This window comes from Caretta caretta, chromosome 14, assembly GCF_965140235.1.
Source record: "Caretta caretta isolate rCarCar2 chromosome 14, rCarCar1.hap1, whole genome shotgun sequence".
Taxonomy (NCBI): Eukaryota; Metazoa; Chordata; order Testudines; family Cheloniidae; genus Caretta; species Caretta caretta.
This window is the reverse complement of record NC_134219.1, coordinates 39,551,637-39,573,264: the sequence shown is the minus strand read 5'-3', so window position 1 is coordinate 39,573,264 and position 21,628 is coordinate 39,551,637. Positions and strand designations below refer to the sequence as shown.

Here is a 21,628-nt window from a genome sequence, read left to right as displayed (position 1 = left end):
AAAAGACCCCCCTCAACAGCGCACCACCCCACCAGAAATGCCCCAAGCATCACTGGCCAACAGCGGTGGTGCTGTGCACGCCACTCCCTCCCCCCACAACCCCCAAACCCAGCCTGGCCACTCCCCAGTCCTCCCCAGCCCCAACTTGGCCCAAGCTGTGCTGCAGCCCCCCCCAGCTTTGCAACCCCCTGTCACCCACTGCCTGCGTCCCCCCTCCCCCATGCAGGTGCAACACCACCACCAGAAATGCACCAACAGAAAGATCACTGACCACAGCCCACTGTTATCAGCTCACCCAACCCCCCGAGCAGTCCAGGCAGGAGGCAGGCGGTGGGGAGAGAGTAGGCACTGCAGGGCACGGACACACACACACGCATCATGCAACACTCTCACCGCGAGGACCTCACTTAGGGAAGACGAACCCAACCCACAGCTGACTGAGCTGGATTCCAGGTTCCCTCCTTCATCTGTAATGCCCTATCAGGCTGACCTGTCGCACTGGCCTCTCCCCCATTGGCCCTGGGAACTGTCAGTCTCAGAGTCCTGGTTTCTTCCCCTCTCCTTGCTTTGGGTGTTGGGAGAGGGATTGGGCAACAGGGAGCCAATCATGTTCTCCGGCAGGACATTTAAAAAAAAAAAAAGCAGCCAAAAAAGCCCCCAAAGAAGCCACGTGAAAAACGCCCAGTTGGGGTTAAACCACATCTTAGATCCCTGTGACACTGTCTGCAGGGAGCCATGGCTGCAGTGAATCCTCTGAAAAGCTTCCAAGATGAAGCAACTTGCTCCATCTGTCTGAGTTTTTATAAGGATCCCGTGTTTTTAGATTGCTGGCACGGTTTCTGCCAAGCCTGCATCACCCAGTGCTGAGAGGGATCGGATACAGCTGTCTCCTGTCCTCAGTGCAGAGGACTTTCCCCAGAGGACCCTCAGGCCGAACAGACAACTGGGGAACTTTGTGGAAATAGCCAAGCAGCTGAGTTTCCAAACAGCAGCAGGAGAAGGTTGGTGCAAGGCGCACCAGGAGCCTTTCAAACTCTTCTGTAACCAGGACCAAATGCTCATCTGTGTGATCTGCAGAGAGTCCCGGGCTCACCGTACTCACAGGGTGGTCCCCACAGAGGAGGCTGCCCAGGCCTACAAGGTAGGAATCTGCTGTGCAGGGTAATTACTTCGGTTTGGGCATGTTTGCAATTTGTATTACAATAGCTCCTAACGGCACCGAGATCAGGGCCCTTGTTGTGCGAGGCTCTGTACAAACACACAGAGAGTCTAAACCAGTGGTCCCCAAATTTTTCCCCTCAGGCTCTCCCTTACCCTGGCTATGGCCCCCCACCCGCAGCTGCAGTTGGGAACTGTGAGTGGGGCCACAATCAGAGGCTGGGGCCACAGCTGTGGGGGTGTCTTGGGGTTGGAAGTGGGGCTGGGCCGGGAGTCGGGGGCTCAAACTGGGTTTGGGAGCAGAGCCAGGGTCAAGACTGGGGCTGGGAGTGGAGCTGGGGTAGGAGCCAGGGCCAAGGGGGCCATAGCAGATCTGAGTGGCACTCCCTTCCTGCCCCTTGTGGGGGCTGGTCTTGGCCCTGCCATGCTCCCTCAAATGTTCCTCTGTGCTCCAGTTTGGGGACCACTGATGTAAACAGTCAAGGTAGACAAAGGCTGGGGATTCTGAAAGGTACTTAAGGTGTCTATACCCCAGATTTAAGTGGATAAATCTGGAGTTTAGGCACCTAAATGCCAGTTTGAGGCTCCACTGCAATCCCCAGAATTCCTGTAGGAGCCCAAAAAGAAAAGGAGTACTTGTGGCACCTTAGAGACTAACCAATTTATTTGAGCATAAGCTTTCGTGAGCTACAGCTCACTTCATCGGATGCATAAAAGTGGAAAATGCAGTGAGGATGTTTTTATACACACAGAGCATGAAAAAATGGGTGTTTATCACTTCAAAAGGTTTTCTCCCCCCACCCCACTCTCCTGCTGGTAATAGCTTATCTAAAGTGATCACTCTCCTTACAATGTGTATGATAATCCACTTTTATGCATCCGATGAAGTGAGCTGCAGCTCACGAAAGCTCATGCTCAAATAAATTGGTTAGTCTCTAAGGTGCCACAAGTCCTCCTTTTCTTTTTGCGAATACAGACTAACACGGCTGCTACTCTGAAACCTGTCATTATGGAGGAGCCCAGACTCACTCAGTGCCTGTGTATTCAGGGTACAACTTCTTTCAGTGCCTGTGTTTCTGTCTCTGGGCATGTGCACAGCTGCCCCCCATGGCATCTGGCTGCCTGTCTCCTGGCCACACCCAGAGCAATCCATGAGCTGGGGAAAACCAGGCATTCTGCTTCTCTCCTCTACGGGGCCTGATCTGGTGGGCATGCTCGGAGACAAATCAAAGGAGTGGGAGGGAAACAGAGGCACAGAAGCGGCAGTGACTTAACCAAGCCCACAAAGCAGCTCAGTAGGAGAGCCAGGAATTAAACCCTGGCCTCCCCATGCCCATCCTAGTACCCTAGCCACTCGACCACACCGCCTCTCATCACTCCTGTCATGCAGTTCTGTACCGTCACATTACCAACATCTCAGCACAGCTGCAGACTGGAGCCATAGCGCCCCAGCTTGAGCATTTCACAGCTGATGACCGCTGCTTTCAGGCGAGCCACAGAAAAATAACACATGGTCAGCAGTGTTCTCAAGGAGTTTGTTCTCTGCTACTTTCTGACGCATAAGGTGCCCTGAAAGATTTCTGTTTAAGAAACAAAGGTTAATCTGCGTAACCTTTTCCTCAAGGAAAAACCAGGATGATGAATTCCCGTTTTCCCGGGTTTGCTGAAGGATGGTCACTTCGCTGCTCCTGAAGCAGAAATCATGGGCGACGGGTATGACGGGCCAGGGGAGGCACAGCCCTGCGTGGCCCCCTCCACCCCCAGACTCCCTCTTGCTTCCTGCCGGGGATCTGCAGCTCTTCCCCCATGGCTGGTCTGGGGGGGCCTCTGGCAGAAGGGGCCAGACTGGGGGTTAGCCTCCCTGAACCAGTGGCTCACGTCCTGCCCATACAACCTTTGAAGTTTTGCAACATTCTAGGGCCCATGAAGCCCAAGTGGATTGGAACCTTAAAAAGCCTGTTGGACAGAGCAATCCCCTCGGGGCAGAATCCGCTGTGCTGTACGCCACGCTAGCTGTAAGGACGAAGTGGGCTCTAGTAGTGCCACAATAAGATTAAAGGAAGAAAATGGCTGATTCCAAGGACCATGTTGAACAAGCCCTTTCCCCCATGCCGAACAATCGAGCACAATATTTATGCACCTTGTGAGTGTGTTGGATTTTTAACCAGGAGTCTCTTTCTCCCAAGTGTTCATTAGGCACTGGAGTTTAATGTACTATTTTTTTTTAAAGTGTGTTAAACATTCTTACCAAAACTCCCTTCCCTTTAAGTTGCTCAGCTTTAACTCTCTGATGTCCAGCTTTCTTCATATAGTTTTCTCTGTCATTGCCTGGGAGCAGGGCACCCTACCCTACACTGCTGCAAAATGGATACGACTTCAACCCTTTGCCCTGCAGCACTTGGAGGATTCGCTGGAGGCAAAGGGCTGTTCTAGACAGAGTCCCTAAGTCTCTATATTAGGTCTGGTGCCCCCAAGGCCTCTCTCTTCCCTGGCAGCATGACATATACAGCATAGAAGGAAAGTAAGCAGGGCTGACAATGGGGCCTGAGATGCCCAGCTGCCATGAAATGAATGGGAGCTGTGCTTTTAAATCCTCTCTGTGGCTCTGCAACACCTCACCCCCGGTGAATTACAGAAGAAGATCCTTCGAGCACATTTTCAAGAGCACCAACTGACTTTAGGGCCGAAGTCCCATTTGCAAAGGAGATTTAGGCCCGAATCCCCAAATGCACTTGGGTGTTGTGATGCTCAGCGCTGCAATGCCTAACTTTTAGGCACCTAGAAAATCACTAAGGACATAAGAACGGCTGCACTGAGTCAGACCAGTGGTCCATGTAGCCCAGTATCGTGTCTTCCAACAGTGGCCAATGCCAGGTGCCCCAGAGGGAATGAACAGAACCCGGCAGTTATCAAAGGATTAATTCCCTGTTGCCCAGTCCCAGCATCTGACAATCAGACAAGCCCTTACAGTTGCCGGCCTGTAATTGCCAGGATTTCCTCTGGAGCCTTTTTAAAAAAGCTGGCTTTCCATCAGCTATCCTCCAGTCATCTGGTACAGTTTGGAACAACAAATCCTGAATTAGGCATGTGGGGGGAGAGAGGCATCCACAAAAGCCAGCGTGCTAGCTGGGGAGACTAGCCCTCCGGAGATACTGATGAGAGGGGTGTGTCCTAAGCCCCAACTCCCTCAGAGTTTGGTGTAGGAATGGGCCTGTCTCTGATCCACACCTGGGAACCCCTCTCCTGGAGTCGAGTGGCTTAGCTACCTAAGCTGTTTCATGCAAGATGGAGTTCTGCACCTGTGTTGCTCCGCACAACGTGGCCGGGGAAGAGGTTGAAGACTTTCTTCATAACTGTTAGCCTGCGGGTAGGGCACTCACCTTGTATGGGGAGACTCCAGTTCAAGTTCTCCCTCTGCCTGGTGAGGAGAAGAGATTTGAATCTCCCACCTCTCAAGAGTCAATTGTGACATTGCCATGAGCACCGTCCTGGGGCAACTTGAGAGGGAGATGGAAAGTCAATGGTAGCTGAGAACCCAACTTCATGAGACTTCTTTGAAAATCCCAGCTTCAGATAATGAAATCAGCACTGCACTGTATATAAATTGCACAGAGGACAGACTCCTCAGCAGGCTGACCTTCCCCCCCCCCCACCCCAACATTGTTTTTTCTTGCCTCAGGAACAAATTCAAACCCAATTGAACACACTGAAGCAAGAGAGAGGAGAACTTCTGGAGTGGAAACAGGATGCAGAGACGCAAAGCCAGGAATATCTGGTAGGTCCCCATTGTTATGGTCCAGAAGTTACATCAGTCAGGGGTGATATTTCTCTCTGTGGGGAGAGTGTCAGCCCTTGTCTACACGCAGCACTGCTTTGATTTAGCTATGGCTACGTCTACACGGCACACCGCTGGGGGCATCCTGTAGGGTATGTGTAGCTACACAGCACAGTGAGAAACAGGCTGTGTCCACACTGTCATGTGTAGCTACATGTGTGAATAAAAGACTCCAGCAGGGGGAGGCAGCGGAGCGGCCGGAGCCTTCCTCCACTCCCTGGAGCCTTTTCCTGTGGTGGGGAAAGGCTCTGGCACTGGGGAAGCAGCGGGACACTCAGTGTAGATGGGGGAGGCCCTGCTTGGGGGCGTATAGAGCCCTGTGTGTAGGGTTTATACCCAGAGGGTTCAGGCATATTGCGACTCTACTTGCTTAAGCCATGCCTCGCCATTTACACTGCTATTTATGCCCATGTTAGCGGGTGCATATAGTGTACGTCCTCTACACACCACCACAACATTTGTGTAGTACAGATGTACCTCAAATCACTTTTTAATGTAATGTCTTTGTTCTGGTGCAAGGCCCTCACAGGCAAACATTTTGAACCTAGTTTAATTTGACCCTAGTGTGGTGTGTAGGGTTCACCTTGTCCAGTTAAACTGAGATAAAATGTGCTAACTGGGAGCAAGGTCAAGCTCAGATCAGGGTGAGCTGTGATGTATTGGGGACCGAGAGACTTTGTCCGTTGGACCATATGAACTGGAACCATAAACTCACTGAACGTTAAATCTCACAAAATGAGGGTCAGTCCATCCTCATGATTGTGTCCACCCATTATACACCACACCTGAACATAGCTATTATATAAACAACGTACCCTCATGTCTCAGTGTCTGTACTTTGACCCCTTAACCTCTTACCCCCAATCGGGGATATTGCAGAGTATGGATTCCTTACGCCTCTCGATCTGAAACCGAACTTCGCTCCTCTTGATAATCCGTACATTATTCCCTGGTATCCAGAAACGTCTACTCCAGGGGTTCTCAAACTGGGGGTCGGGACCCCTCAGGGGGTCGCAAGGTTATTACATGGGGGGTCGTGAGCTGTCAACCTCCACCCCAAACCCCGCTTTTCCTCCAGCATTTATAATGGTGTTAAAAATATTAAAAAGTATTTTTAATTTATTCGGGGGGTCGCACTCAGAGGCTTGCTATGTGAAAGGGGTCGCCAGTAAAAAAGTTTGAGAACCACGGTTCTACTCTGTACCATTCACAGTTTTTTTAAACATCATCTTGATAACCTCAAGCACTTTGTCTCTTGTTGAGACACCCTTGCAGGGTGTGATCATGTTTATCTTTGTTTATCATCCCTCTGGGCTCATTCCTCCACTGGCTTCCAGTTTCAACTCAAAGCACTGATCTTATTCCCCACACATCCAGCTACAAACTCTGATTTCAGGGGAGATTTTCAAAGGCACGTATGGTGATTAGGTGCCTAATTCATATGGACTGTCAGCAGGACTTAGGCACCCAGTGGCTATTTTGTATCTCAGAAATCTTCCTCCTGAATCTCCACCAGGCACAACTGGTTTCCTCTGGGACAGTGTAATTAACAGAATGCCAGATGAAACATGCAAAAGCTGGAGAAGAAGCATTTTGCATGGTGTGTTTTGTAACTGGTGTTTTATGTGGATAACCAGCAGAACCCTTTCCTTCTTCAGTCTTCTCCACAACTCTCTGCCAATGTATTTCTGATTCTGAGTCAGACCTCCCCCCTTCCAACCTTTCTGCTATTGAAAGATTCTAGATGATCAACAGAATATACTGAGCCACTCAGACCTGAAAACTCATCATTTTAGAGAGATTGGGTGCCATTTTCAGAAGTGCCTAAGTGATTTCGGAGCCTAGGGTTAACAATTTTGCAAGTGGTTAAGGGCGAGATTCTCAAAGGTATTTAGGGGCTTAAAATGCAGGGTGAGCTGTCCTATTTTCAAAAGTCACTTTCAAAGAAACTTAGGCTCCTTAGCATCCAAAGTGACCTTTTGAAAATGGGAACTGGAGGCGTACGTCCCGAAGGCACTTCGGAACATGTTGTTCATTCAGGCCAGCTGAGAGACTGTCAGGCATATTCTCCTGAAATCTCAACCATGTGTTTGTAGTAGGTTGATATGAAAAGAGGGCTCTAAGAACTGTTCCTATCAGGGACATGGGGAGAGTCTGGGATGTCCAACTTTCTCATTTGTGAAAACCGGATGCTGAGCACTGGAACCTGCCCTGTGCCCTGCCGCCACTTTCCCTCGAGGTCCCACCCCCCCTCCTCTGTCCCTCTCCCACTGTCGCTTGCTGCTCTCTCCACCTCCCTCCCCCTGCCAGCTGAGCAGAGCTCTAGGGGTGTGGTGGAGGTGACTGGGGCAGGGTGGGAGAGGGAGGGCCACGCTCCAGGGGTGGAGGGGTGATTGGAGCAGGATGGGGGAGATGCCGGTACTTTTCTCCCCCCCATGGAGCCATCCCTGAGTGCTCCTCCAGGCTCCAGCAGCAGCTGCTGCTCTTCTCGCCCTCTGGTGGTGGAAGCCAGTTACTGTGGGTAACCGGACTTCTCATGTCCAGTCAGCAGTGCTGACCGGACACTGCCAGGTTTCCCTTTTGACTGGACTTCCCAGTTGAAAACTGGACATCTGGCAACCCTTGTCCTTGATCTGTCCTTTCCTGTTTGTGTCCCTTCATTATAGGGAAAGATAGAAGCTGAGAGGCAGAAGATCATGTCTGAATTTGAGCAACTGCGGTAGTTCCTGGATGAGCAAGAGCGACTCCTGCTGGCCCAACTGGAAGAGCTGGACAAGGAAATTGTGAAGATACAGGATGAAAATGTCACCAAACTGTCTGAAAAGATTTCCCGTCTCGGTGACTTGATCAGTGAGATAGAAGAGAAGTGTCAGCAGCCAACAAGTGAATTCCTGCAGGTGAGACAGTTAGAGACACCCAGATCCCTGCCCAGGGAAGGGAGAGATTCTGATTGATTAGCTTTGGAGTTTATTAAGTTCTTGGAGAGGTCCTACTCCACAATGGAGACTGTCAGTGTGTCCTTTAGCGAAGTGAGGGAAAACAAAATGTGACATTTCTAATATTTCCAATGTGGAAACAGTTTTGCTGTTTTAAAGGCAGATGGTTCAGGCCTTTTTGAGACATCCTGTGTAAGCCCTTTCATTTTCAGTTTAAACCAATTTTTACCAAAAAATTTCTGGGTTTTACAAAAAAGTATTATTGAGGTTTTTCTGATTTTCATCCTACTTTTTTATCATTCAAATATATACAAAAAACTTGTTTTATTAAGAAAATACAATACATTGCATGAGATCTCTGTATTCCGATAATACATTAGTCTGTGTGTATATGCAAAGCTGCCCGCTGAAGAAAGAGCGTATTGTTCTAGCAGATGCACACAATAAACCAACAGGCACGCACGCAAGCTCTGAAGTGCGTGTGCGTCTGAACCTACTGATAAATCACACGCCCACCAAGTACACATTTCAAACTGTTAGTAGACAATGGGTTAAAGATTTGACGCACTGAAATGGGAAGAAAATGAAAATCTACATCAGAATACATTTCAGAACACAAGGAAGTATTCAAAAGGGCTAAAGAAACAACAACAGGAGAGAAGGATGAAGTTGAGCGTATGCGCTGCAAATGGTGTGGCCCAATTATCGAAGGTGAATATTTATAGACTAATCGTTCTAAGCAAAGCTTTTGATACGGTCTCCCACAGCATTCTGGCCAGCAAGTTAAAGAAGTATGGGCTGGATGAATGGACTATAAGGTGGATAGAAAGCTGACTAGATTGTCAGGCTCAACAGGTAGTGATCGATGGCTCCATATCTAGTTGGCAGCCAGTGTCAAGCAGAGTGCCCCAAGGGTCAGTCCTGGGGCCGGTTTTGTTCAATATCTTCATTAATGATCTGGAGGATGGTGTGGATTGCACCCTCAGCAATTGCACCTGCAGATGACACTAAACTGGGAGGAGGGGTAGATATGCTGGAGGGTAGGGATAGGATACAGAGGAACCTAGACAAATTAGAGGATTGGGCCAAAAGAAATCTGATGAGGTTCAACAAGGACAAGTGCACTTAGGACAGAAGAATCCCATGAACTGCTACAAACTAGGGACCGAATGGCTAGGCAGCAGTTCTGCAGAAAAGGACCTAGGGGTTACAGTGGACGAGAAGCTGGATATGAGTCAACAATCTGCCCTTGTTGTGAAGAAGTCCAACGGCATTTTGGGCTGTATAAGTAGGGGCATTGCCAGCAGATTGAGGGACGTGATCATTCCCATCTATTCGGCATTGGTGAGACCTCACTTGGAGTACCGTGTCCAGTTTTGGGCCCCCCGCTACAAGAAGGATGTGGAAAAATTGGAAAGAGTCCAGCGGAGGGCTACAAAAATGATGAGGGGGCTGGAGCACATGACTTATGAGAAGAGGCTGAGGGAACTGGGATTGCTTAGTCTGCAGAAGAGCAGAATGGGGAGGATTTTTTGATAGCTGCTTTCAATTACCTGAAAGGGGGTTCCAAAGAGGATGGATCTAGACTGTTCTCAGTGGTAACCAGATGCCAGAACAAGGAGTAATGGTCTGAAGTTGCAGTGGGGGAAGTTTAGGTTGGATATTAGGAAAAACTTTTTCAGTAGGAGGGTGGTGAAGCACTGGAATGGGTTACCTAGGGAGGTGGTGGAATCTTCTTCCTTAGTGGCTTTTAGGGTCAGGCTTGACAAAGCCCTGGCTGCGATGATTTAGCTGGGGAGTGGCCCTGCTTTGAGCAGGGGCTTGGACTAGATGACCTCCTGAGGTCCCTTCCAACCCTGATATTCTGTGATTCTACACCAGTAACCTGTTTGTTCAAATGAAACGTTTTATTTGGGGATTACAGATATATTGTTTTCTTAAACTCAGGGGGGCCCTTGTGCTTTGAGTTCTGTTTTAGTTCTGCAGCAAACCACAGGGATGAACAGAATTCAAAGCATTCATCTACTGAATACTTTTTCTCCCTGTCTTTCCATCCACCAAAACAAACCCCGATATTTAACCAGAAAACTTAATAGTTTTCTGCACTGATTTGCACCTGTTTTTATTGTGGTAATAAACACTGATAAAATCCCAGGAAAAATTAACTAAAATAAAAACTGAAAATGAAGGGCCCTAACGATATGAAAGCAATAAAAGGCACAACTCCACTTTCTAGGAAGTGAGAGATTAGGAAAGCAAAGTTCTTTGCAGGGCCTATTAAGAAATGAGAATGAATCCAGCTTCCAGAACTGCTGAGCAGAATTGCATACATGGAGAAAGGCAAACGCTCTGGACACAGCAGTTGCATGTGGCAGTCAAGGATTCATGCGTCTGATCAGTCTGTTTGAGCAAATGCCATAGAATTTAGAAGGAGAAAACCCACAGTCATGGTGTGTGCTTAGGGGTCCCATTCCATCGAAATCTGTGAATGGACTTTTGAAGTTGCTAACTGCAGAGAACTGCATCTCGAGCTCAACTAGGGATGGCAAAGCAAGTCCCCTGCAGAGCAGAAGCGATCCGCATCTTGTGGCACTTGGGACTGAACTCTTTCTCTTTTCTAGGACATCAAAAGCACCTGGAGCAGGTATGTGACTCCTTCCCACTCCCCCTCACGCGTCGTGGTGCTAGAAGGGGACTTCCCCCCAGGGTCAGATTTTGCAGGGCATTTAGTCACCTGAGACGTAGCTAGGCACTTGGTGGGGTTTTCCAAAGCAGCTAAGCGAGTTAGGCACCTCCCATTGTGATCAGTGGCAGTTGGGAGCCTGACTTGGTTAGGTGCTTTTGAAAATCCCAGGAGGCACCTTTAAAAATCAAGCCTTAAGTGACTTGCCCAAGGCCATGCAGGGAGGCTGTGGCAGAGCAGGGAGTGGAACATAGGTTTCCAGAGTCCTACAGCAACCCCTTAACCACTGGAGCATCCTTTCCCATGAGATTAGGCCCTTCTCTCTGAGGGGCAGCCTGTGGGACCCCTTACTCTCTTTAACTCCCATTGGAGGAGCTAGGCATTTAAAAACTCCAGTGAGGAGATGAATTGTCTCACCAGTGGGAGTTAGAAGCTCTCATTGAGCCCACAAGAGAGCAGCCTCTGGTCGCTCATTCTCAAGAAAGAAAAGATTTAGGGTGTTTCCCCCTCCCCCCCCCCCCCCAGGTGTGAGAAGGTGAAGTTCAAGAAACCAATGGCTGTGTCACAGGATGTGAGCGAGAGAATTGGCGTCTCTTCCCAAAGAAATGTTTGTCTACAGGAGGCTCTGAAGAAATTCAAAGGTAACTTAACAGTTATTTGGGCTCATGATATGGCGATGGCACATCGAGATGTGCCTCTGACTGTGGAAGGAGTTGGACTCTGGCCTATTAGTTCTCAGCTCGTCACAGCTAGACGTCTGTGGGTGGGATGGGGAGGGCTCAGGGCTGATGCCAGTTTGCCAAGCCTCCACTTGGATTGTCTCAGACCCAACCATGGGTGTCAAAATTGGCCACTCAGCATTTCAGAGACACACAATCGCCAGATGTTTTAGAAAATGTTGAATTTCACCTCCATGGCTGGGATTTTCCAAGGGACCTAAGGGATTTAGGCCCCATCTCTCTCTGACTGTCAATGGGAGTTGGCCACCACGTGGCCTCAGCCCTTTTGAAAATCCCAGACTCTGTACCTCAAGTTCCTCCATCTTGAAAAAGGAGGAAATAATAGCCAACCTACCTTGTTGTGCTAATTAGTGAATGCCACCGAGTGCTTTGAGATCGTTGGAGTAAGGCAGGAGATGGACGATATATTTTGGACGATGATTTCACTTTAGTTTGGTCTCACTGGAAAGGTCTCCCCATTCCGACCTGCCTCTCGTTCTGTGGTCTTTTCCTTTGGGCTGTCTCTCAGAATTACAGCACGGTTCCATGCCGTGCTGCGACAGCCGTGTCAGCCCCAGGATATTAGACAGGGTGGGGGAGGACATAGCTTTTATTGGACCAACTCCTGTTGGTGACAGAGACAAGCTTTTGAGCTACACGGACCTGAAGAAGAGCTCTGAGTAAGCTCCAAAGCTTGTCTCTCTCAATCACGGTTACATTAATTAACGGTAGAAATGTCACCAGAGTCAAGACAACATGAAATCACCTCTCTTCCAATCCTTCCTTTCTCTTGAGACCCAGCCCTATGAACTGAGCTCAAATGCAGAGAGAAAGGGTATGGGCTAGATTCACAAAAGGACTTGGGGTGAGGGGGTCTACTTGCCATTTTAGGCACCTCAGTCCCAGAATCAGACCACACTGGGATTCACAAAGACCCCCCACTCAGCTGCAACCAAACCTTGTAGGTGCCTAAAATTACTCATCACCTCTATTTTTGCGGTAAAAGTCCCCTAGGCACCTATGTTTCTGCCTCTGTGCATGCGCACTGCAGTTCCAGTCCAGCTACCAAGACAGCTAAGCCCCAGAGAGATACACGAACTGGGGAAAGAAAGGGGTTCCTCCTCCTAACTCACCTACAGGGCCACAATCTGAAATGCCTGCTCTGAGCTCGCTTACTGACTCGGGCCCTATATGTGAACTTACCCAAAAGAACCAGGCTCTAGGGAAAGAGGAGCTCCCTTATAATGTATAGCTCTCTGATTAGGGTACTGACCTGGGATGTGGGAGATCCCCAGTTCCAATCCTCTGTCCCCCTGAGGGGAAGAAGGGATTCCAACAGGGGTCTGATATAGGCCTCTCTGTTGCCCCTTTTGAATCTGATCCACTGTGTATAAATAATTGAGCAGCGGGACAGGCTTCTGGGCATCCCTCCCAAGAGCATGCTCTAACCACCTGGGACGTTCTCATGATTTCTCTCTGCCTCTGGCCCAATGAATTATTGATTATCCCCAGTGGAACCTCTCCCACAGGAGAGCATGTGGGCACCCAGTATCAGACAATCCTGCAGCCCAGAGATTAGGGCACTCCTTGAGAGGTGGTAGATCCCATTTCAAATTCCTGCTCCCTCTGCGGCACAGGCTTGACTTGAACCAGGGGTCTCCCAAAGGCCAGCTGAGTGTTCTAACCACAGGGCTAAAAGTTACGAGCGAGGTGGGTTTCCTTCCCCCGCCAGGCTTCTTGCCAAAAAAAATGGCACAGGTGCCGGTCATCAAGAGAGGGCTCGCAGCTGAGAATCCCACGCCGAGGGAGGCGCCTACGGTGCTGCCCAGATTCGGTCGCCGAACTCCCTGAGGGGGCCAGGGCTTAGCACACCCCCGCACCTTGGCATTTCCCACTGGCTGGCGTAAGCAGGGAGTCGCCTAGTATGCTGGCTTTTATGAAGCTCATTCCAAGGCGCATCTCTCTCCCCATTCATGGTGCAGATTGCCTGGGAGCCTGACTCTGGCTTTGTGAATCACAGTGACTTTCTAGGTGCCTAAGCGTTGGGTGTTGTGATGCTAAGCGTCAGCTTGCCTAAGTTTCTTTGTGAATCCAGCCCCGTTTTCATGAGGCTATTTTCCTACAAGAAAGGGGCAAATCACCTCTCCTCTGATCTTTTCTTCCTCTAGAGACCCTGCCCTATCAACTGAACTTTCTGATCTCCAAGGCAGAGAAAGAGGGTAAGTTTTCATAAGGATATTTTCCTACGACAATTATTAATTAAAATCTCCGGATTAATTTTTTAGAAGACACTTCTGAATTCAAACGAGAGGTTTCCACCAATACAGAGCTATGGATTCCAAGGTTAGAAGGAACCATTATATCATAATGGCCAGACTGGGTCAGACCAAAGGTCCATCTAGCCTAGTATCCTGTCTTCCGACAGTGGCCAATGCCAGGTGCCCCAGAGGGAATGAACAGAACAGGGAATCATCCAGCCCATCGCCCATTCCCATTTTGTGATGTATGAACGTGCACATACTATTTACAATTGGAAAGTAGGGTACATTTTTTAGGTCCAATAATCAGCCTTTAGGGCACACTCAGGTCACATTTTTCTGCTTCTCTCGGCAATTATAAGGACTAGAAATTTGCTCAATTTTTATTTTTTATATGAAAGACAAGCTTCACTACTGGAAAACATCATTAACACAGAGTGCAGGTTGACCATCAGTGCCTTGTACTCTCCCAGAACATGAAAGGAACCCATATTTCAACCTCTGAAAACTGGGAAATAAAGAGTTAAGGAAGTGTCTCCCACCAGTTCCTGTGCTATACTTCCCTCTCACCCTAGCGTCAGGAGCATGGACTCGTGCTGGGCTCTATCCATCCCCAGCTGGTGGAAGGTCCCTTGCGGGGAGACCACGCTAAGGCCAGTACTGAACCAGGCAGAGAATCAGGACTGCAGCGGCAGTCAAAAAAGCAAACAGAATGTTGGGAATCATTCGGAAAGGGGTGGATAATAAGACAGAAAATATCATATTGCCTGTATATAAATCCCTGGTACGCCCACATCTTGAATACTGCGTGCAGATGTGGTTGCCCCATCTCAAAAAAGATATATTGGAAAAGGTTCAGAAAAGGGCAACAAAAACTATTAGGGGTATGGAACAGCTGCCATATGAGGAGAGATTAATGAGATTGGGACTTTTCAGCTTGGAAAAGGGACGACTAAGCAGGGATATGATAGAGGTCTATAAAATCATGACGAGTGTGGAGAAAGTAAATAAAGAAGTGTTGTTTACTTCTTCTCATAACATAAAAACTAGGGGTCACCAAATGAAATTTCAGAGTAGCAGCCATGTTAGTCTGTATCCGCAAAAAGAAAAGGAGTACTTGTGGCACCTTAGAGACTAACAAATTTATTTGAGCATAAGCTACAGCTCACTTTGAGCTGTAGATCACGAAAGCTCATGCTCAAATAAATTTTAGTCTCTAAGGTGCCACAAGTCCTCCTTTTCTTTTTTCATATTTTTCAAATTAATAGGCGATAGGTTTAAACCTATAACGCGCTGCCCCTGGACCAGAGCATGAGGAAAGGGAGAGGTAGCAATACTGTGAGAGGGGAACCCCCATCATCGCGCTCTGTTACCCCTGGGCCAGGAGATGGGGAAAGGTAGAGGATGGGGAAAGGTGACAGGTAGCAAGTTGCGATGGGAATGCTCCCTCTGGACTGCAGGATGGGGAAAGGCAAAGGCAGCAAATTGTTTCATGGCAGTAAAAGGGAGAATAGAGATGTCAGTAGCAACTACAGGTCGCAAATTGTGCAGGCAGCAGTTCGTAGCGTTGAACTAACAACTTCAAATGCCTTGTTCCAAAATTTTAAGTAACATTTAACTTTTAAACGCCTGAACAGCAAATGTAACTTTTCTTGTCTGCAGAGTGAACACTGGCATTTTTGTCTGTTTGAATAATCAAAGTGGTGCTTTCCATGCCTTCTTGGCTGCAAAGATTTGAACTGCTTCCTGCTGAAGGTCCACCGTCTGGGCCAGCTCATGCTCTGTTGAGATGGTTGCAAGGCCGACCAGCCTATCCTGTGTCATTGTGGAGCACAGATGTGTTTTTATTAACTGCAGCTTGGAGAAGGTGCGTTCTCCACTGGCAACTGCTACAGGAAGTGTTAGAAGTATGCGCAGAGCAACAAAAGCATTTGGAAAGAGGTGACTCATCTTCTTTGTGCACATATATTCCAGGACAGCCTTTGGAGCTGATCCTGCTGAAATGTATCTTGAAAGGGCTTTCAGTTCATCACCTAAATCACTCGCATCAATATCATCATGTGTCAACACTGTCTCTAGTGCCCTGCATTGCTGGTGTAGGTCTTCTTCAGGGACAGTGAGGAGTTTTGGAATATCATACAACATCCCAAACATACTGCTGTGTTCCTTGAGCTGCATGAAATGTTCTTCAACTGACTGTATTGCACAATCTAGCACCTGGTTAAAGAATTCAACTTTGAATTGTTGTTTGGGGTCTCTGATGGGATTATCCCGTGCCTCGTCATCAAAATGTCTTCTTCTGTGGTGACTCTTATATCCTTGAATGGGTGGGAAAATAGCTTCAGTGTCAAGTTCCTCTAACAACTTCTCTGCACTTTTCAAACATTTTGAAATCCCTCATCTGAGCAATAAAACTGTAGGTATGACTTTGCTTTGTCCAGTTCTTCCATTGCTCCAGATATGTCAAGGTCAACACCTTGGAGTCTCTTGCTTACAACATTTATTTCAAACATTATGTCATGCCACAACACTAAGCTACACAGAAATTTGAAGTTATGTATGTTTCTGGTGATTCCATTTCCCTCTGCCACTGTTCTCCCACAAACAGTTCCTGTCATAGCATTATCCTCCATAATAGCAACTATGGCATCATCTATCTTCCCAATTTGGTGTTTGATAGGCTTTATTGCCTCCACTCGACTTTCCTATTGTGTGGCTGTCACGGAGTCCCTGGGTGATGCTCTGGAACTGCTCCCTACGAAGCCAGTCAGGACTCTGGGGAAGTCTCCTTTCTGGGAGCAGACTGTCTGCAGGACACACAGCTCACACAGCTTCCACCTTCCTGGATCTGACCTCAGAGCATTCAGCATCCTCTGCCACTCCGTGCGCTTCCCACAGCGAGTCCGCCCAGGCAGGCTCCTGGGGAAGCCAGAGGGTCCTGCACTCCAACTCCGCAGTCAGATGTGACTCTCAGCCAGCCAGTAAAACAGAGGTTTATTAGACGACAGGAACATGGTCTAACACAGAGCTTGTAGGTGCAGAGACCAGGACCCCTCAGCTGGGTCCATTTTGGGGGGCAGTGAGCCAGACAACCACATCTGTACTTCACTCCATGTCCCCAGCCAGCCTCAAAACTGAAACTCCCTCCAGCCCCTCCTCTTCTGGGCTTTGTCCATTTCCCGGGCCAGGAGGTCACCTGATTCCTTTGTTCTCCAACCCTTTAGTTCTCACCTTGCAGGGGGGAAGGGCCCAGGCCATCAGTTGCCAGGAAACAGGGTGTTGGCCATTCTCTGTGTCCAGACCCTGCACATACCTGCCCTCTAGGGCTCTGCAACGATCATATGCCCTTATCCCACCACCTAGATACTTAAGAACTGCCTAGGGGAAACTGAGGCACCCCCACAATATTCAGAGGAAACAGTACGAACAGTCCCGCTTCGTCACAGTGGCACACAGTGGTTTCAGTATCAGAGAGGATGTTCCCAGATGTTGCTTCAAAATTTGCCATCGATGAGTTGATGCCGAGAAAAATACATAGACGCTTTGAATTACATTAAAAAATTCAGCAGCCTCACTAGAAGCTGATGCTGCATCACTGACCACCAAGTTCAATGAATAAGAACTGCATGGGACAAAAAAAGCTCGAGGGTTTAACTCTCGGATCCGTGTCTGTATTCCTCTGTTCTTTCCTCTCATGTTGGCACCATTATCGTAGCCCTGACCTCTCATGTCAGCCTTCGCAATTCCCGTATCTTCCAGCTTTTTAAGAAGCACATCTGTCATACCAGCTCCTGTGGTATCATCAATGTCAATAAATTCTAGAAAATGCTCTCTGACAGTCACCATTGCAGGGACATTTTCACTAGGTTCTGTTGTTGTTACAAAACGCACCATTAAAGTCATTTGTTCTGTATGGCTGATGTCAGGTGTGCAGTCCAGAATAACAGGGTAATATCTTGCTGACTTCAGATCTGCCACCATCTTCTGTTTGACTTTTGTTGCCAGTAACTGTATGATCTCATGTTGAATTGTTTTTCCAAGGTAGTGGTGTGTACACGTTTCTTGGGTGGTGACTCTTCTTAGCTGCTCCTAGAATACAGCATCAAACTCAGCCATCAGCTCCACAATTTTAAGGTCAGTTAAGGTTAATTTCCATTGTTTGGCACATACAGCTGATCTGAAGTGCCACGCAGTGCTAGGTTTTGGGTAGCAAGCATTCTCACAATGGCAATGAGCCTTTTCACAACATTTTGCCAGTAAAGAGACTCTGATGCAATCTTCTCTTGATGCTGATCATCTATGGTGGCCTTTAACCTTAGTCTCATCTCATGCTCTTTCCACCTATGGAATGCTCTCTGGTGATTTGCTGCCTTCTCATGGCATGCCAGATTTCTAGCCAGATTTTTCCAGTCCTTTGTTTCTGTAGAACCCAATGTGGCTGGAACATTAGACGGGAAGAGTTTGCAACAAAACCAGTATGCAGCATTCTGGGTTTTTGAGTACATAAGCTATGGCCTCTCCACTTTGTCACCATTGGGGATTTCACGCCAGTAAAGTGTTGGATGGAAACTTCTCTTTTCGTTGTCTTTGGGGAACATGAAGTTTTTGACTTGTTGAGGCCAATGCAGTACAAGGAAGTCCCTTGGGTTACTGCTCAAGTGGGTCCACAGTCCTGGATCATCTAGACTTAAGGAACTAAACTCAGGAGCAGCTGTTTCTTGCGCCTCCACCACACTCTTCTCTGATCTACACTTTTCTTCTGGAATGTGCATGGTTACATCCATTTGAGATGGAGACAGGGATGCTGCAGTAGCTGCCAGGTCACCTGCACTCCGACTAACTGGAAGATCAGACATCTCCTCACCACTCACATCCTCACTGGGGCCGGAAGGCTCACCGTGAACATTTGTGTCTGTGTATCTCAGGAGAGCTCCTTCCTGCTTAGATAGAAAAGCTTCCTTCACTTTCTTTCTTTTTCTGAGTGCTGCCCCAGAGGGGCGTTTTCTTCTTTCACTCATGACTGCTGTTCTGTGCCAGCTATAGTGGCCTTCAACACTCAGTTGAAGGGGACAAATAAGCAGGCTGGTAACAGGCCTGAGTGAGGGAAGATATCAGCGTCTTAAGGGCCTAACTGGCTCCTACTGTTTCAGTTGACTGCCTGTTCTCCCCAGGTGGGTTCAGGGAAGCAGCAGGAAACAGGAAGCTGCCTGAGAAGCTGGGGTTAATCAGGCCAGCCTCCTGGGGGTGCTAGAGAGGTACATAAGAGGCTCCTCCTCCTCTTTCTCCCTGCAGCTCCTGCTGCTTTCTGCTCTTCCCCTCACCTTTTCTCCTGCCTGCCTGTTAGGTCTCTTGTGCCCTCCTTCCTCCAGCACAGCACTCCCCCATCTCTGGGCATCTCGAGCAGAGAATACAGATGCCCCAGCACCAGACACAGTTTTCTACGCTCTGGGTCCTAGTGGTGCCTCCCCACAGTCTGGCACCTGAGGCGGCCGCCTCAGTTCGCCTCATGGTCAGGCCAGCCCTGGACCCTGACCACCTCCCATCCAGGCCTTAATTTGTCCCCCAGCTTGCTGGGTCTGAGGAAGGCTGCTGTGCAAAGTGATATTTGTATGTTTGTGAATCACTTTTCGCTGCCTCCCAGCTCGCTAGCAAGTCTCCTGCTGTGAGACGTGATATTAACAAACGTACAAACATCACTTTTCACAGCAGCAGACTTACTTGCTTGCAAAAAAAAAAAAAAGCAACCAAAAAAGCAAAAGAAACAACAATTAAACAAAGACAAGAACATGCAAAGCACCTTACTTGTGTTTCTATTCGGTGCCACAAGTACTCCTTTTCTTTTTACTGTAAGGAGAGTGATCACTTAAGATGAGCTAATACCAGCAGGAGAGCGGGGGTCGGGGCGGGGGAGGAGAAAACCTTTTGAAGTGATAATCAAGGTGGGCCATTTCCAGCAGTTAACAGAAACGTCCGAGGAGCAGTGGGGGGTGGAGGGGAGGAAATAAACATGGGGAAATAGTTTTATTTTGTGTAATGACCCATCCATTCCCAGTCTCCATTCAAGCCTCAGTTAATTGTATCCAGTTTGCAAATTAATTCCAATTCAGCAGTCTCTCGTTGGAGTCTGTTTTTGAAGTCTTTTTGTTTGAATATTGCGACCTTTAGGTCTGAGATCGAGTGACCAGAGAGATTGAAGTGTTCTCCGACTGGTTTATGAATGTTATAATTCTTGACATCTGATTTGTGTCCATTTTTTCTTTTACGCAGAGACTGTCCAGTTTGACCAATGTACATGGCAGAGGGGCATTGCTGGCACATGATGGCATATATCACATTGGTAGATGGTAATGGCTGCTTTGCCGGGCTCACCTTTCTCCCTCCGTCAGGTTGGCCGATGGGGATAATGAGCCTGGAGATCTCATTCCCACTGCTCTGAGTGCTGCCCATGTGCACACGACCCAGCTCAGCTCTTCCTGTATCCCAGGAACGTCTTCATCTTCTGGGATCCTCATGGCAGCAGTGGGATGATTTAACGGAGTCCCTTAGTCATGGGGCCTTTCTCTCGCTTTTGTTTCAGAGCCAGCGTCCTGGAATCGTCTCCTGGTGCGTGGAGTGGTGGCAGTGGTGGGGGTGCTAGTCTTACTGTACCGATGTGGGTTTTGGAAAGGTAGAGGAAAAGTGTTTGCCTACTCGCAACTCGTCTTCAGGAAGCTGCTGACTCATCCCTCCCCGCAGCCTGGAAGTCGGCAGGATTCCCAGGAACCGGAGCTCCCCGCAGTGTGTGACAGGGACGGGGACCAGGCCCAGGGAACCAGAAACAGGAATCAAGACCCAGCCCTGGAGAATGGGGAAGGAGACCTGCTAATGGAGGACAGACGCTTCCCCCAGGAACCCAGAGGAAGGGGTCCATTAGGTGGGGACACGGGTGTGGCCCAGGAAACTGGAGCAGCGTTGCCAATCCTCCAGGGTGACCGGGAGTCTGCAGGAATTAAAGATTAATTTTGAATGAAAGATTATGTCATGTGATAAAATCTTCAGGAATACGTCCAATTAAAATTGGCAACCCTAAACCGGAGTGGGGGGAGGGGCCCATTAAATGGAGACAGACTTGGGCTCGGGAACCAGCGAGAAGAGCTGATCCCTCCTACGATGCCCCTCAATGGTGGGGACTAGACTGGGTGAAACTTTTCATCTAAACCTATTTGAGGTGAAAAATGTAGATTCAGCAGTTTGCGAATTCGTATCCGGTCTGCTGAATTGTTCACGTCCAGACCCTCCCCCCGTTCTTCACAAGTCAAAGCATTTCGTTTAGACACTTTCCAAACAAACCATTTTGATTTTTCAGCTTGAAATAATTTTTTGTTTAAAAATGTCTTTCAGTTTTATTTTAAAAATTCAAAAAGTTACAACCCTTGAAATGTTCCTGGGTGGTTTTTTTTTTTTAAGCTTTTTGGTTCCTCAAAAATTTGGAAAAATGTTAGTTTTGTTCAGCCTGAAACCAGTTTTTTTCCATCTCTTTTTTTGGAATTGCCAGCGACCAAAAAATTCTGTTTGCCCAGCTCCAGGGGCGGGTGAGGATTTTGGCAGTTCTATTGTGGGTCTCTGAGTCTCCTTGTTGCTCAAAGTTTTCTTACTGTAATAAATTAATTTGGGATGAGGGCAGGATGGGCAAAAGCTTCCTAAAAGTGTGGGGGGGCTGCTGGCACCCAAACTGTGGCCCAGCCCCTCTGCCACCCCTTCTCCTCGAGGTCCTGCCCCCTCAAACTGCCCGTTTCCCTGGGGCCCCCCCTCACGCAGCCTTTCTCTCTGAGCTCCCACTTCACACCGCCCCTTGCCCCCAAACAACCCCCCGCCCCCCCATTCCCTTCTCTCCCCACTCATCCAGTCGCTCACACTTATGGCCAGTAAAAAGTGGTGGGCCCTGGTCTCCCCTCTGGATGAGAGTGGATGAGAGTGGCACCCCTGGATGAGAGTGGGAGAGGATGAAGAACTCCTTTCAAATATAACTCCCCCCCACCTCAAAAAAGCACAATTTGCCA

The 21,628-nt window shown here is 48.5% G+C and overlaps 1 long non-coding RNA gene and 1 pseudogene across 1 annotated transcript; both read left to right on the top strand.

Moving 5' to 3' along the window:
• Positions 1–277: 277 nt before the first annotated feature.
• On the top strand, positions 278–7,716 carry LOC142068971 (zinc finger protein RFP-like; annotated as a pseudogene).
• A 1,741-nt stretch (positions 7,717–9,457) lies between these two features.
• LOC142069106 (uncharacterized) lies at positions 9,458–15,548 on the top strand. Its single transcript, XR_012664957.1, has 4 exons — positions 9,458–10,573; positions 11,138–11,253; positions 13,500–13,550; positions 15,252–15,548. It is a non-coding gene; the product is annotated as an uncharacterized LOC142069106 (long non-coding RNA).
• The last annotated feature ends 6,080 nt before the right edge of the window (positions 15,549–21,628 follow it).